The following is a 13,985-nucleotide window of genomic DNA, read 5'->3' on the forward strand; positions in this document are numbered from 1 at the left end:
CCTTTCCCCTTGCATTTTGTCCTTTGCTAAATGGCAGTAGAGCTTGTTTTCCTCTTAGATGAGGCAGGAGAAACTTGCCCTTTTAATTGTGGCTTCACTCCTCCTACATAAACCCAAAATACTTAAAAAAAAAAAGAGCAGACAAATGCATCCTGCCACCCACCAATTTCTCTTTTCAGTAGGGTGATGCAACAGCCAGCTATGGAGTAGAAGAATTGTGCTCATTGAGGATGGAGCCCTTGGGTAGACTCATGTAATTGAAATGAAATAATTTGTGTTGTTTTTTTGGGTTTTTTAATACACAGCTCACGTGGTTCACAGAGCACCTGGGCTGTGTAGCAGAAACAAAACTTAAAGCTCACTATTGTCACTAGTAACCAAGAAAACTCCTCCTTTATTTCATAGTATTTCAGCTTTTAATAGCTTTCCTGAAATATCAGAAATGTCCAATATTGATGTGTTCTGTTTTGGGTCAAATGTGGGCTACCAGTGGGTTTTGCCACTTGTTGCTATGCCCTTTGGTATGGCTTCGCTCACTGAGTTGCAGTGTAGATGTGAAAATAACCTGTGCAGGATATTTCCCATGAACTTAAGGAAGATTTAAGGTCACTGTGTGAATGCTGTCATGTTCAAAAATGAATTCAGTCTTCTGTGGTTGCAGGCAAGGTCTTCTGGGCTGATTAAGTCATTGCAGAGTCTTTTGCAGAGAGGAAGAAAAGGGAAGAACTCAGCCTGCTTAGACTAGCAAATTGGAAGCAAAAGAGGATCTGATTGATGTCTGCATATGTTGAACACTGAGGAGGGAAACAAAGCTGTCAAGATGCTGGCTAAGATTAAATGAGTCTAGACTGGCCATGGATACAGTTAGACTGGAAATGAAAAAGAGGTTGCTAAACAGTATAGCAGCCTGGAACAGGAATTTCTGGACCAGCTGGTCATCAGAGGAGCAGAGGGCAGAACCCTTTGGTGTCCTGAACACAGAGCTGGTCAGTCTCTGAAATGGTGCCAAGGGAATGGTGCTGTCTAACAGCAGCCTGCTATTTCCAGCCCCTCTTAGGTTCATCTTTTGCTTGAATCCCACTTTGCTTCATTGTCTGGATCGTCTGTAACAGAAAACCACTTCCCCCAGTAATAAACAAAAACAAAAAGGAAAGGGTTTGCAAAAAAAAAAAAAGGTAGATTTCAGGCTAATGTGGCTCATGACGTCTTTTGCCCATGGTCTGCACTCAGTGACACCCACTTCAATCCAGAATAACCAGATTTAAATTGCTTATAAAAGCATAATTAAATCCTTGTGCTATAGTAGAGAAATGATTGCAACAGCGGGATATTCACTGGACAGAATCCTTCCAGGAGGGCTTAACCAGGCTGATATGAACTTAGGGTTTCTGCTCATTCTTTGTATGGCATTGGCATATCCCCTCCATTTACAAGAACTTGGTAGAAAATATATATATATATGTATATCTTTAACATTATATATATATATATATATCTATTTATATATATATATATATATATATATGAAGAATAACCACTTCTTCAAAATGCCTGCAACCATATTCAAAAACGTTGGAATTCAGGGCAGGGTTACACAAAACAATACCTAGTGCCACTTGCAGTGACGTGGAAACCACATCCCATGTATCACACTTACTGCCCCAGACTCTGAAAATGTCATAGTAACAGTGCATGTTATAAAAAGCAAAGCATGACTCCAGTCTGCCATGGAGATCCTGGATATATAATGACCTCCTGGGCCTGCCCTTAGGAATTTTTCAAGAACTAGCCACTTTGTGTTTTCTTACTATTTGTCAAAGCAAAGTCAGAGCCTGATCTCATAAGATGCATCAGGACTAGCTGGACAAACTGGCAGGATCGTAGCCCACCTGGAAGGTACCCAGGGCTTAAGTTCAGTATGAACCAGCAGTGCAGTCCCATGGCACATGAGTTAATTATGTACTGGGCTGCTTCAGGAGCTCAGGAGAGTCATTATCCCCCCTGCTTTACCCTGGTCAGGCTGCGTCTAGGACAGGGGTATCCAATTATGGCCTCCCTCTTCCCTGTTCAAGAGGAGATTGTGGAAACTAGAAAGGAAGGTACTCAGAAGTGCATGAGATGTTGCTACAGTTTGAGAACAGAGCACTCAAAGGCACTGAGGGTTTGGCTGGATCTAGAGCCATTTGAATTCTGACTCCTGTATAGTATTCCACCCAAACCAGGAAACTCTTTCCCTGACTCAAGCAACCTGGGGGTGACTTTAACAGCCTTGGGCATGTGTGTGCTACACGGTGTGATGTCCTGTGGGGCCAGGAATGCAGCACTGTTCCAGGGATGCCCAGTCCCTGGAAGTATTCAAGGCCAGGCTGGTTGGAACTCTGTGCATCCTGGTCTAGTGAAAGGAGTGTCCCTGTGCATGGAACTGAACGATCCCTTCCAACCCAAACCATTTCAGGATTCTATGATTAGCTGAGCTGGCACAAGTACCCAAAACAGCAATGCATTACCTGAGTTCATCTGTATTGCTGCCACTTTTTCCTCTCCTGTTTTAGAGCTGGCTGAGGTTTTTCTGTAATTGCATTTGCTGCTGATGGTTTTCAGAAAGTTCTTCTGTTCTCTCGTGCTGCCTCTGTGCTCAGTGTGGTCCTGATTTAGTCTCAGATGCAGCATAAGTGGTGCCCACAAGCAAAGGCAGCTTTATTTGCCCAGGATGGGCTGAGGCTGCCTGACCTCCAAACAGGCTCCTCACTCCATTACAGCGAAATCCTTCAGCCACTAGGTGGTAGGAGCTGCAAAGGCTGTCTCTCCTTACTGTGGCTCACAGTTTTCAGAGTCTGAAGAGGAAATATCAGCTGCCCAGCAGGCTGGTGGAGGCTGGATGTAGCGCTCTGCGTGCCCAGCACCGGGCTGGGCAGTTTTGGACTTGTACCTCCAGATTCCTTTCCTCTAAAAGGCAGGGAAGGACTCCTGCTGCTCCATTGCAGAGGGCAGTTTAAGTCCTGCTCCATCTGCCTCTGTGGGAGATCTTCCTTGCTCACATCTCTTTTCTTAAAATATTGGTTTTGTTTTTTAATTGAAGGCCTTGCCTTAGGAGCTTTCCACCTTGCCTAAGCCTTTTACCTCTGCTTTTTCTGGGGCCTTAGAATAATTCTTTAGTGTCAGAGAGGATTATGCTTCCACTCCAGTAATCTGTGAGTTGCTGACAGGTGCTGGGACCTGCGGATAATCATGGATCCTGCACTGGGGGTCACAAGCACCAAAAAGTGTTGTTTCCTTTTACCTGTCGCTGGTGTCATCCAACACCTCAACAATACTGTCCTGGAAGGGGTGAAAGAGGCTATATGTATAAATAGCTAAGTCAGTAATGTAATCCTGGGGAATGTGAATCCTGGAATGTTTTAATTAAAATGAGTTTGCAGTAAGTAGGTCCTGTCTTCTTTGGGGTTTAGGAACCATCCTTCCCTCTACACAGGTGGTTTGCTTTTAAATCCTTTTGTCTCCACTGATATGCATGAGAATAGAAGGGCTGGGGGAGATCAGCTTCCCATGCAAATAGTGTCAAATAGCTTCTGGGTTTTATGTTTATTGCCCTTATCCCTTTTCTCATGACCAAAGGGTCCTTCCAGGGGACTGTCCCCCAGGCGATGCTGTTCCCAGCACTGTCCCTGTCTGCCTGATCGTTATATGGATTTGCTTTGCCTGTGGCTCTGCTGACAGTTGCTGAGGCAGAGCCTGCCCATGTTGTTCCAAAAATAGTGAGACACAAGAACTTGGCAGAGGGACATGATTTTCTATAACGAGCGTCCTTCAAGATAATAGCTGGCAGGGGTGCTATTTAAGCCAGGCCGGACTGGCCTGGGACTCCAGCACAGCATAATCATTGAACTGGTCCCATTTTACGAGGGCAGCCTGCTGTTTGGCACACAGCTTTTTGTTCCCTTTGCAGGCTGCGGGCTGAGGTCACGCTCTCAACGTGGAAGGAAAAGGTTTCTCTGTATCTCTGCTGGCCCTTGGGGCAATCAGGCAGTTCTCCCAGAGCCAGCATGGGCATCATGTCATGGGTCACACAGTTGAGCCTGTATTTCTTCTCCTAGAAGTGTTAGGGCTAACCTGAAACCTTTGACAGGGGCATAATTTTCAAGTGAGAGCCCACCATCCAAAGTGATAGGACTGAGCAGTGGCAGCTTGGTCCCCAGGTGCCCCAAGGGAGGTCTAAGTGCCTGTGTATGTCCAGGGAAGTCCCTCAGCCATGGTCCCTCCAGGGGACCTCCAGCATGAGCCTGGTTGTCCTCCAGCCACTCCACTGTCACCAAATGGGTAGAGCACAGGGCAGAGCCTGGCATGGTGGAGGTGAGGAAGGCTGGAGAGGCAGCAGCAGCCTTCTAGTACTCTGGTAGATGAAAAAGTGTCCTGACACAGACTTTGGAGGGTGCTGGTAGGCGTTAAGGAAGCAGTGAGGCCTCTTTGATGTTCTCCTTGGAAGGCGCTGAGAGGGAGCCCTTCAGGAGCAGAGATGAAGGCTTTGATCAACTCCCAGGCTCTGAACCCCCAGCATTCCCTCTCTGGCATGTTGTGGAGGCACAACTCCATATATGCATTCACCTGACAGCCAAATGCTCTTCTTGGATGCTTTTTTGCAAGCATCGAGACTTTTTCTCTTATTCTTCAGAACTGAAGCCTGTGCTAGCCCCAAGCTACTGTGCTGGAAGACCAGCACATGCTTCAGTGTTGTTGCTTCCAGTCAAAATCAAGTGAAGATGTTGTTGGGACCTCCTGTTTCTAGGCCTGGCACATTTCAAAAACCTTGGTACAGTCTAGCATGTCTTCTGGCTGCAAGCACAGGCATTTTGCTGAGGGCTTGCTACAGAGTCCTTCTGAAGTCAGGCTTGAAGGAGCTTGAGTTGTGCTGGGGCAATGAGTTGGTTTTTTGAGGTCTCTTGGGCAAGGAAGTAGAGGAGAATTTCCCCTCTCCACCTTCACTCTCAGGTGTGGCTTCTGCAGGTGTATGTGCTGTGGTGCCCTCATGTTGGCTTTGTGACCACAGGAGGGGCAGTCGGTGTCTGCTTTTCTCTGGCCCCTGTCCTGTCTACCACTGAATTAAGTCAAAAGTGCAGCTTTCCATGATTTTGCAGCCTTCACATCCACCAAAACCCCATGACGTGTTTGCTGGCATCCTGGTTCATGTTGTCAGCAAAGCAGATGTGCGAGGCCTCCAAAGCCTGGTGTGAAGGGCTCTCCCACGTGTGCTGACACCTCACCGTGGTCACTTTGATGCAGGAACATTCAGGGCTGGGTTTTTTTGTAAGCAGAATGGTTTTGCTTGCAGGAGATGAAACAAGATCAGACTGACATTTCTGACTCTATCTGTGAACTTTGCCTGGTGTCCACACTTGGGCTGCACATTGAGGTGATACGAGCTGAAGTGAAAACATGAGCTGGAGGGTTAGAAGGGTCAGTGCCATCATTGTGTTGCAGCTCCTGAGTGTAACTTTCCCACCTCAGATGGTAGAGGGACTTTGGATACTTGGATTTTGATGAAGCTGATAAATACCTGCCCCCACCTGCAGTGGCTTACAGGAGAGGACTGTAACTTGGACAAATCATCAAACTTAGTACAGAGGTAGCAGAAGGAGATGCTGTTGCCAATGGTTAGCCACAGTATGTGAAACTAAGCTTTTTTGGCCTTAAAATCAAGGAAGTTGCAACATAAAAAGGGCTGAAAACTGAAGCAACTCAAGCAGCCTCAGGGAACAGGTGCCAGCCAGTATTGAGGAAGAGGGGAAGAAAAAAACAAAGGTAATCAAAGCTCAGAGAAGAGGTAACAAACTGTGGTGTGACCAGTGCTGCTTTAGTCTCTTTGTATCCATATTGCTTTCCAGGTGATGCTTAAGGGGAGAGAATGGATCCACAGATCCTCGTAGCAAGCTGTTTCTGAGTGGCCTTCAGGTGTTTGGACATTCCTAATTTTTCTGAAGACCTTTGGCTGAGCTGTAGAAGCCTCCAGGCTCCCCCAGCTCAACCTGAGCCAGCAGATACTGAAGAGCTCAGTATTTTTAGATGCAGGGCAGAGCTATCACAGGTTGGTCACTGCAAACTTAAAACACCAATTCCAGTAGCCTTTTTCTGAACTGAGGGCTGTAAAAAGAGCATGATGTTTACAGTACTATTCTCTTCTGAGGCATCATGATGCCAGCAGCCAGCTGAGGGGTGCAGATGTTCTATAAATCTTTCATTAACAGGTAATGCCTGTAGTGTGATATATTTTAGTTCCTTATTCCTCAATTTATTCTCCTCTTAAGTTCAGCCAGTCTGTTGTTTTTTTAATATTTCAGTTTGCAAGGAGTGTTTCTGTAGTTTTCTATGGCACTTCAGGAGGTCTGGAGGGGAAGGCTTCATTTTACTTTCTTTGAATTCTTGCAAATTCTTTAAATTTTTTGTGGAGTTTTTAATATGTTATTTTAATAGTGGCCAAACTGTCTTTTTTTAAAATTGGATTAAAAAAGCGGGCATTTTTGTACATAATTTAATTGGTTGACTTAGCATCTGAGTTTTGGGTTTTTTCCTAGTTCAGGTTTGGTTTTGTTTGAAATGAAATAAATACAGAGTTCAAGAGGGATAAAAATTGTCCTTTTGCATATATGTTATGTAAAAGTTTCTAGTGAAGAGATGAACTAATCATGCAATCCTTCTGTGAATTAGCCTGTCTTGAAGGGAGGGGTTGAGGAGGAAGGATGTGCGTAGGGTTCACTTGAATACCCCAGCAGATGCATTGTTCCAGACAGATGGCTGAATTTTTGTGTTCTCCACCATGTGAGCTTGAGATTTCAGCCAAGTGGCTAAGTAAATGGGGGCAAAAATTTGGAGTGTGCAGTTAGATTTGTGATTTTTTTTCCCCCCTGGGGCAAGAGGGAACCCACATCTCCACTCAGCTTGCCCTCAGTTGTGGTTGTCATTGTTCAGCTCTTCTGGAATGAGCTGGGTGTTAATGCTGCACTGTGCACACAAGCACCAAGGCAGCCTTCACCCCGAGGGACCCTGCAGAATTTATTTATGCAAATGGGAAGAGCCAATTTATTTTTCTCCAGGCAATGTGGCCTCACTGCAGTGGCCTCATAGGGAAGCCTCGTGGTGCCCACTGTCAGCAGCATCAGAGAGCAGACCGTGGCTGGGACAGCTGGTGGTAACTGTGCTGTTCATGTAGCTGTGACAGCAATGTTGGTGACTCTGTGCTAAAGGAGCTGAAAACAAGCCCATTTTGGGGAAGTGACCTGCGCTTCTCAGAAATGTGTTCACCAGCTGCTCGGCCTGGAGGAGACACCGCAGGCACCTTATGTCCATTCTGAGTTTGCTTAATTTTCACTGCACCTCCTTCTAGCTTAAAACCCCCCACAATACCAGCGGAAGGAAGAAACCTTCCCTTTCTCAGCCTTTCAGCTGCATCACACAGTCACTGCCCCTCATCTGGTTAGCCCCAGGGGTGTGTGTGCTGTCTGTGGCTTGATCTCCCCGAGGCAGAAGTGGTTCCTGAGGCTGGTGGGTACTTCTGCAGTCACTGAAGCAGAGGTAGAACAGCTCAGAGAGCACCACAGCTCGGTGAGCAGATGGCTGTAAAACCTGCTGTGTGTCTGTCATGTTCGGATGTGGGTCCTGGGCTGGGGCTGCAGGTGCCATGGCCCTGTTTGAGAAGTGTCACTGTCACGTGGATGTTCCTGCTGAGCAAGTGTGGAGCAGTGGTGTTCCTTCTCTTCTTCTTAATGTAGTCACTCTGATTTGAAATCAAAGCACCAAATCTTCACCTGGTGTCACTCACTGTCTTGCTCCATTGCAGCAGGCAAGAGTGGCTTTGTCTGGGAATTTGGGGCTGAGTTCTTGTGCTCTTGTGTGCAAGAATTGTTTTGGTGATTTGCTCTTAGTGAGCCTGTTTTTATGACAACTGTGATCTCCTCTGGTATGCAAACATTGCCATGTAGAACCCCTCGTGAAGAGCCTGCCCTCCTGTAGCCCTTGGAGCTGGGAGCAGCAGGCAGTGTGTGGTGGTGCAGCGCTGCCTTGGCCAAAGGGTTGGGTATGGAGGGGAGGCATTTCCAACAGGGATATGCTGAAAAATAGAATCTAATCATTCTGTGAAGGAATTATAGAACCATAGAATATGCTGAGTTGAAAGGGACCCATCGGGATCATTGAATCCAACTCCTGGCCCTGCACAGGACACTCCAAGAATCCCACCATGTGCCTGAGAGTGTTGTCCAAATGCTGCTTGAACTCTTGCAGGCTTGATGCTGTGACCATTGCCCTGGGGAGCCTGTTCCAGGGCCCAGTCACCCTCTGAATGAAAAATCTTTTTCTGGTATCCAACCTAAACCTCCCCTGACTCAGCTTCTTGCCATTCCCTCAAGTCCTGTCACTGGTCATGAGAGTGAAGAGATCAGTGCCTGCCCCTCTGCTTTCCCTCATGAGGATGTTGAAGACTGCAGGGAGGGAGGGGAGGCATTTCCAATAGATTTCATAAATTCTGTGAAGGGCTGGGTATGGAGGACAAGCATTTCAGCACAGAGCAGCATCTGAGAGCGGGGCATGACTGCTTTAGTCCTTCAAAGATAAATATTAGGAAACAAACCTGTTTATTATTCCTTCTCATGATCCCTGCTTTGCAGTGCCTTGACCCAGATACAGATGGCCACTTGCACTGCTGGGGGAGTTGGACATGTGGCTTTCCAAAGCCCAGTACTGAGACATCATGGTTTATTTGCTCACTCCCAGCAAGACCTAAGGCAGATTTGCTTTGTGTGGGGGTTGTGGACCACGAAGGGAGAACAGGAACATTGGGAGCACTGAGGGAGCCTGCCAGCTCTTGTAATTATCTTGTATTAATTTGCTTGCAAGCTCCCTAAGCCCTGCTACTCTTTTTTGGAAACAATAAACTTTCTCTGGGAAGCAGTGACACAGCTGTGTCTGTTTGGGGATGATTTGGGAAGCCTGTCTTCTACTCTGCAAAGCATAAACTGCCAAAATAGGGGAAAATTACTGTTTTCATGGGGAAACCCTTTGGCTTCAGTGAACTCAGACTGAGCCCAAAGCTGATTTTCTAAGGAGTTGTGTGCATGAATTATTTCCAAAAAGATGAAATGCAAACATAGTGGAATTCCTGAGCTAGGCTTATGTTTGTTTTTTTTGAGGCGGGGGAAGATTGGACCCTTGCCCTAAAATGCATTTAGCCAAGTCACCATATCTGCCTTGTATGGCATCTGTCAGCTAAAGAGGAGGTTTGGGTGAAATTCCAGCTGCACTGTGGCCTTGGTGGGTCAGCTCAGCCCTTTGTCCTGCAGAGAAACCAACGTGGGCAGAAGCAGCATCTGAGAAAGCTGTGCTGCAACAGGAATGTGCAGAGCTTCTCCAGCCTATTCCTGGTGTCTTTAGAGGCTGGAGAGGCTCTGTTGTTGTTTCCCACTGGGTCTTCTGAACCTCCACCAATGATTCTGTTAAGTCCCTCCTAGTCTCCATGCTTCCCTTGGCACAGCAGCTGTTGTAGGGTGGCAGGGAGACAGCTTGCTTGGCTGTTGTCTTCTTCCATGTCTGTACATGGTAAATGCTTGTCTTTTCCCCATTTCCTCCCTCCATACTGCCTGAACCAGGACAGTGATGATGCCCAGTCCCACTGGGAATATGGTTTAGGAGTGATTATGGTGGTGGTAATTTGAAGGTCTAGATGTTCTTGAAAGTCCCTTCCAATGTTGATGATTCTGTGATTTATGTAGCATAAAAGCCTGTGATTGGAGAGGAGATAAGGGCCCAAGCTGTCTTCAGAGGTCTTTGGTCTTGTGTGGCTTGTACATGGACACCAGCTACGACTCTTAACTACAAGAGAGTAGCAAGAAGTTGGCCATTACACCAGCTTTTTTAATAAAATCTGTTTTATTTTTTTCTTCTGTGATGATGAAGAGGAAAGATATGAGGGTTCCAAACAGCTTGTAGAGCTGGTGAGGACAAAGGATTAAAAAGATGCTTGAGATGGATCTCCATGGGTGCTTCTGTTTGCAAGGGACAGTAACCAGTATATGGATTGTCCTCAAAGGTGGCTTTTGCAGTCAGAGGTTTTCTTCGGGCCTCACTGAAACCCCCACCTAAGACAACAGACAAATACAGTGTTTATGTGTAATTGCTATTCAACACTGCAGTTAGGGCAGAGTATGTGCTTCCAACAGCCCTGCCCTGCTAATAGGTGAATGAATAGGGATGGAAAACTGAAATTTAAACAAACAAAAAAAAATGCCCAAATCAGACTGTTCTCTTGCACAATTGTCAGGGTTAATCTCTAGGCGTTGGCCAGCCTTGAAATGAGCCCACCTGATCCCATCGACTTTATTTCCTCCAAGTGTTTCTTTAATTTACAGTAACAATTGCTCTGTGGCTTTATTCATCTCGTTCCCAGTCCAGGGATGGTGCAATGTGATTTCCTCCTGTGGCTGTCTCTTGCTGCGAAGCCTTTCGTGTCACTGTTTCCTGTTGATTCAAATGCTCTTTTCTCACTGTTGCTGATGTCAAACAGAGATAGCAGATCAGGGAGATTTCTGGGCAATGCAAAATAGGAAAACAGACGTGTGAGGAGTTCAGCATTAGGCCCTGTCTGAAAACAACGCAGCTTTCAACTCCTCCTAATTCCCACTGGTAATCCCCAAGAGACACATAACTCTAAGTCAGGTCAAATTTGCAATTGTCTGAACTATCTGCGCTTTCAAGATTTCCTTTTCCTGGCCCCTTTCTAATTTACTCACTCTTCTGGCTGCAAATTGCCTTTTTTTTTCTTTTTTCCCCTCCCCTCCCCTCCCCTCCCCTCCCCTCCCCTCCCCTCCCCTCCCCTCCCCTCCCCTCCCCTCCCCTCCCCTCCCCTCCCCTCCCCTCCCCTCCCCTCCCCTCCCCTCCCCTCCCCTCCCCTCCCCTCCCCTCCCCTCCCCTCCCCTCCCCTCCCCTCCCCTCCCCTCCCCTCCCCTCCCCTCCCCTTTCTCCTTCCACCTTCCTGCCTGTCCCTCTCTCTTATCTCTCTTCCCTCCTCTCTTTTCCCTTCCTTCTCTTTCCCTCTCTCTTATCTCTCTTCCCTCCTCTCTTTTCCCTTCCTTCTCTTTCCCTCTCTCTTATCTCTCTTCCCTCCTCTCTTTTCCCTTCCTTCTCTTTCCCTCTCTCTTATCTCTCTTCCCTCCTCTCTTTTCCCTTCCTTCTCTTTCCCTCTCTCTTATCTCTCTTCCCTCCTCTCTTTTCCCTTCCTTCTCTTTCCCTCTCTCTTATCTCTCTTCCCTCCTCTCTTTTCCCTTCCTTCTCTTTCCCTCTCTCTTATCTCTCTTCCCTCCTCTCTTTTCCCTTCCTTCTCTTTCCCTCTCTCTTATCTCTCTTCCCTCCTCTCTTTTCCCTTCCTTCTCTTTCCCTCTCTTCTTTTCTTTTTCCTTCTGTTTTCCTTCACCCCTCTTTTCCTTTTCCCCCTCCTCTCTTTTCCGCCCTCTTTTTTTCCTCTTTCTTTTTTTAATAGAATACCACTGTTTATTTTATTTTTCAATGATTCCTGGAAGAGTGGTTGGTCTTTACTGTTTGGCAAGCTGATGGTCTTGCTTAAAAGTAAAAATAGAAGGCCTTGCCTGGCTTTTAGATGTTGTTCCCCAAAGGGTGGTCATTAGTGCTGATTTTCCTAATGCTTGTTGCCAGGCATGTAGCAGGCCAAATGCTGCATTATAAACCAGTTGTGATACAGATCCTGCTCTTTCCTACAGCAGCCCCATGGGACTTGTCAGTGTTAGAAAACAGCAGACAACTAGCTGGACCTCTTTAAAATAAATAAATAAATAAATTGTGTAGCCCAAAGTTCTGTATATATGCTTGACCTGTGAAATGAGCCCATGGATATCAGTGACTGTATAACACATGCAGTGATACTTGCTCAGGTTTGCAGTTAGTCTGAAGGAAGAGCAATTTTTAGCAAAAACCTGCTAATTCCATGACAGCAGTGATTTGTATTTTAAAACTGTTTCAGTGCTTACCTGAACATTTGAGAAAGAAGTAATACCTTCCTTTAGGCATCATGGTAGAGACGAGTACAACCAGAAGTCTGGGGTGGGTCATGAGGTTTTGCCTGCACTGGAGAAGCTGGACATGTATGTTTTAAGATAGGAAGAGTTAAATTTGTTTCCCTGAAGTTCACCCTTAAGGAAAGAGTAGAAAATCCATGTGTGTTCACCTAACTGAAGCATGTTTATACAAGCATATGTATTACTTACATAAATACACACACACCATCCCTTGTCAGGCTGCTGGTAAAGTGAATTACTTCCTGTTGGGGATCTGGCAAGAGGGATTTCTTCTTTAAGTATGGGCTTGAGGAGATGCCTGGACAAGCTGGGCTAGATAAGCGTGTGTCATGTGGAGAGATCAGCAAGGAAGGAGGCGGGAAAGAATAACAAGGAGATGTAAAAGCTAGCCTGAATGGCAAGGCAGAGGCAATACCTGTGCTGCAGCTGGAGGAAGGGCTGCCAAACAGGTAGACACAGCACAGCCAGATTGTTTAACCAGGTGCAGTGAAGATGCGGCATTAGAGATCTGATCCAGGCTGAAGAGCCAGGACTGCTGCTGGGTTTGCACGGTTTGTGCTGCTCTGGCTCAGACTGCTGCTGTAGATGAGCCAGCTTGGGTGTCTTTCAGTGCCCTCTAATAAAGGCAGAGTGAAACAATGAAGTGTTGTTGTTTATATAGACTGGAGATAGTGTTTAACACATGGCCTTGGTGCTGCAAACGGTAGTGATGTGAGATTGGTGGGAACAATAGCGAGGCTGCACCGCAAATCCTGTGTCCAGCTTTGTGCCCCTCTCTGCACTGAAGGCATTGAGGTGCTTCATCGTGTCCAGGGAAGGGCAACAGAGCTGGGGAAGGGTCTGGAGCACGTGTCTGATGAGAAGCAGCTTGGGAAAAAGACGCTCAGCACAGGCCCTTCTCCTTCTCTACAGCTTTGCAAAAGGAGGGTGTACCCAGGTGGCGGTCGGTATCTTCTCCCAGGTAACAAGTGGCAGAATGAGAGGAAATGAGCTGAAGTTGCACCAGGGGAGGTTTAGATTTCATATTAGGAACAATTTCTTCACTGAAAGGGTGGTCAGGCTGCCTGAAACAAGCTGCCCAGGAAAGTGGTAGAGTTGCCATCCCTGGAGGTATTTAAAAGACATGTAGATATGGCACTTAGAGACGTGGTTTAGTGGTGGGCTTGGCAGTGTTGGGTTGGTGGCAGATGATATTTAGAGGTCTTTTCCAACCCAAATGATTCTATGATTTAATGATCTTTATCTTCTGGAAGGAGCCTAGAAGGGACTGTTGGGCAGAGCCCAGGATGGCATTTAGAAGCAAGCTGTCCTCATCTGTCACAAGCCCTTTGTTTTTCTGCTTGTGTCCATTGAGGAATGAGAGGATTTCTGGTTGCTTTTCTTCTGATGTGTGCATCTTAAGATGTTAATATCAGTAGTCATTTCAAGCTGGCTGGCTGCCAGAAAGTGGAGCATAACAATGCTTGTCCTCTTAGGGTTTAAAAGTAGCTTGTAGATGATTAACATCAGACCTGGGAAGGAGCTTGTGGAGAAAGAAGGGGCAAGTATTACTGTTAAAAGCCTAACTGGTCTCAATTGAATTTGTATGCCTGTTTTCCAATCTGCTTGTTCCTGATATTCAGAATAAAATTGAAACAATAAATACTGAAGGTCCTGAAACAGTTACTAAGAGAATTTTTGGGTCCAGGCTGCAACAATTATAGGGTTTAGTTTTGTGACAAATCTCTGTGTGTCCTTCCTCTCACAATCAAGCAAGTACTCCTTTTGCACATACTAAACCCTTACTCACTGCTGAGCCTGGAGCATAAGCGAGTGCCTCCCTCTGTGTAGGCTTTTGCAAAAGACAGAACAAAGCCAAAAAAGAAACCTCAGAGACCAGCAGCTGTGGTTAATGAAGTGAACTTTATCAAACAG

General features: G+C 46.3%; 1 protein-coding gene across 1 annotated transcript in view; it reads left to right on the forward strand.

Moving 5' to 3' along the window:
• Window positions 1–13,985, forward strand: part of PRKCH (protein kinase C eta) — a 123,403-nt gene that overhangs the window by 60,147 nt on the left and 49,271 nt on the right. The gene's annotated exons all lie outside the window — the stretch shown is intronic.

This window comes from Pithys albifrons, chromosome 6 (genome assembly GCF_047495875.1).
Source record: "Pithys albifrons albifrons isolate INPA30051 chromosome 6, PitAlb_v1, whole genome shotgun sequence".
Lineage (NCBI taxonomy): Eukaryota > Metazoa > Chordata > Aves > Passeriformes > Thamnophilidae > Pithys > Pithys albifrons.